This window comes from Sorex fumeus, unplaced genomic scaffold, assembly GCF_029834395.1.
Source record: "Sorex fumeus unplaced genomic scaffold, SorFum_2.1 ptg000240l, whole genome shotgun sequence".
In the NCBI taxonomy this organism is placed as follows: domain Eukaryota; kingdom Metazoa; phylum Chordata; class Mammalia; order Eulipotyphla; family Soricidae; genus Sorex; species Sorex fumeus.
Window position 1 is genome coordinate 2,715,452 of NW_026606297.1, and position 2,791 is coordinate 2,718,242.

At 39.4% G+C, this 2,791-nt stretch overlaps 1 non-coding gene across 1 annotated transcript; it reads left to right on the forward strand.

Annotated features, from left to right (window-relative positions):
• The first annotated feature begins 304 nt into the window (after positions 1-304).
• On the forward strand, positions 305-411 carry LOC130018188 (U6 spliceosomal RNA). The gene has a single exon (XR_008791493.1). It is a non-coding gene; the product is annotated as a U6 spliceosomal RNA (small nuclear RNA).
• The last annotated feature ends 2,380 nt before the right edge of the window (positions 412-2,791 follow it).

Genomic DNA, 2,791 nt, shown 5'->3' on the forward strand with positions numbered 1-2,791 from the left:
ATGCCCTGCCACAGTGGTAGGGTGGGTTGGGGGATAGGGGGAAGGGGGGTGGGAGGATACTGGCACTGGTGGTGGTGGAGAATGGGCACTGGTGGAGGGATGGGTATTCGATCATTGTATAACTGAAACCCAAGCACAAAAATTTGTAAGTCTACAACTGTACCTCATGGTGTTTCACTAATAAAAATCTAAGGAAAAAATAACAAATATAAAACAGTGAGTAGAATTTAATACTATAGGATTCTTATCATATTGGATGAGATCTCCTTCAGTGTTTAGATTTTGTCATCAGAAATTATGTTTGGTGCTTGCTTTGGCAGCACATATACTAAAATTGGAACAATACAGAGAAGATTAGCATGGCCCCTGCGCAAGGATGACACGCAAATTTGTGCAGTGTTCCATATTTTTTACCTCATGGTGTTTCACTAATGAAAATTAAAAAATAAAAAAACAAAATAAACTAGTGTTATTGACATTTTAAATCTCAAATTGTACTTCAAATGACTGTTGGAATTTATAAATTTATCGAGATAAATATATAAAAGATTTTTTCACTTACATCTAGCCAAACTAGATATTATCTTCAAAAAATATTCCAGTTCTATTAGAAAACAGGTGGTTTTTCAATTTTGTCATAATGGATAAATTAATGTCAGCCATGCATCTGGGTTAAGATGAAATCAGAGGCAAAGCCATGGAAGCAGAGAAAGAATGTTCTAGAATATTGCAAAAAGTTAGCATAGAGTTGAGGGTGAATGTGAGGTTGATAGTTATAGAATGCTTTAATACATTTTTCGGAAACTGAATCTTAGATATTTGGAAAACCATTACATTTTGTTAAAAAGACAAACATTCTTGTAGATATCTATGAATGTTCTGAGTCTAACTCAAGGGGGAATAAAATGAGAAAAATGATAATCAAGAGATTTCTAATGTGATATAGCCAACATTAGTCCTTAGGCTTTTGAAAGAGGCATAGGGAAAGGGAACTACTTGATTTAGAGTCAAATCGGTACAAGGATCAAAAGGCCTGAAGTATTTCAGGTTCAATCTCAGTTTTACTCTTGGTTCTTGACTGGAAGATTAGAGAGTGCCTGTGGTGAGGCAGATTTGGAGAGGAGAGTAGAATATGTCTACAATAAATTCTTTCATTTTATAAAGAATTTATCCCATACATATTCCATAATATATTTCTTGAAGGTTCAAACTACACATGCACAATGGATAGAGGGAGACGGATAAGGCTCAATTCTGTTCTGATGCCACTAACTATAAGGATTTAAGTATAAGGGGCTATTTGGATGGGATAATCCTGTGTTATGGATTTAATCTTATCCATCCTTCAAATTCACTCGTTAGAATCAAATGATAGCGCATAAACTGTAACAAAAAATGTTTCCAGATTTTCCCAACTTTTCTTTGGGCGATAAAGTAATATTCTCAAACTGAATGGACTATATAAACTGAGAAGAACATTGTTGATAACCCCTAAAGAAGACTGGTATGAAAATGCATCCATGAAAATGCATAGAGAGGTTCTAGGAAGGTAAAGGTAGAATATTAACAGAGAAGGTACCACCAGTTGGGAAGATGGAATGTATTAAGGAGGAAGTAGTCATCGATCCCAAATAATAATGACTTGCCAATTCTGTGAAAGGTCAACATTTTCAACTATATCTGTCAATTTTAAGGTCACTGGTGACATTAAGTAGATTTTTGTATGTCAGCTTCAGATGCCACCTGGAAGTAGTTATTCTGAAAAATCCAATAAACTATTAGTTTTTGACTGATGGCTATCTCATTGCTTTTCTTCGTTCTTTTTTTTTCTTTCCTTTAAAAATCAACAGTTTTCTTAACTCTTCCACCCACACTTAATTGAGGTATTTCCTCAGAGAATCACTGAAATCCTTTCATATTCCTCTCTCCTGACCCTGTTTTCAAAATAACTAAATGCCATCGAAAGTGTATGTGTGTACGTATTTATGTATTTTTAGTTGATGCACTGCAATTGATCACTGTCAATGATATCTTTCATATAGACAGTCCTCCCCCGCCATGCCTTACACCACACACTCTCCACCACACACTCCACAACATACTCTCCACCACCACACTCTCCTCCACACACACTCTCTTACCACACTCCACCAAACACTCTCCAACACCACACTATCCACCACACGCTCTCTACCACCACACTCTTCGTTACCTCACACTCCACCACAATTATCCACCACACTCCATCACCTCACTCTCCACCACACACTCTCCAATACCACACTCTGCAACAAACACTCTCCACCACGCACTCTCCAACACCACATCTCCAACACTCTCCACACCATACTCCACACAACCCACTCTTCACCACACGTTCTCTAACATCACACTCCACCACACACTCTCTACCACCACACGCTCCACCACACCTTCTCACCACACATTCTCCACCACTACACTGTCCACCATACCCTCTCCACCATCACACCCTCCACCACCAGAATCTCCCACCTGACTCTCCTATCACACTCTCTCCACAACACACTCCCTCCACCACACTCTCCACCACACACTCCACAACATATTCTCCACCACCACACTCTCCTCCACACACACTCTATTACCACCACACTCCACCAAACACCACACTATCCACCACATGCTCTCTACCACCACACTCTTCGTTACCTTACACTCCACCACAATTATCCACCACACTCCATCACCTCACTCTCCACCTCACACTCTCCAACACCACATCTCCAACACTCTCCACACCATACTCCAC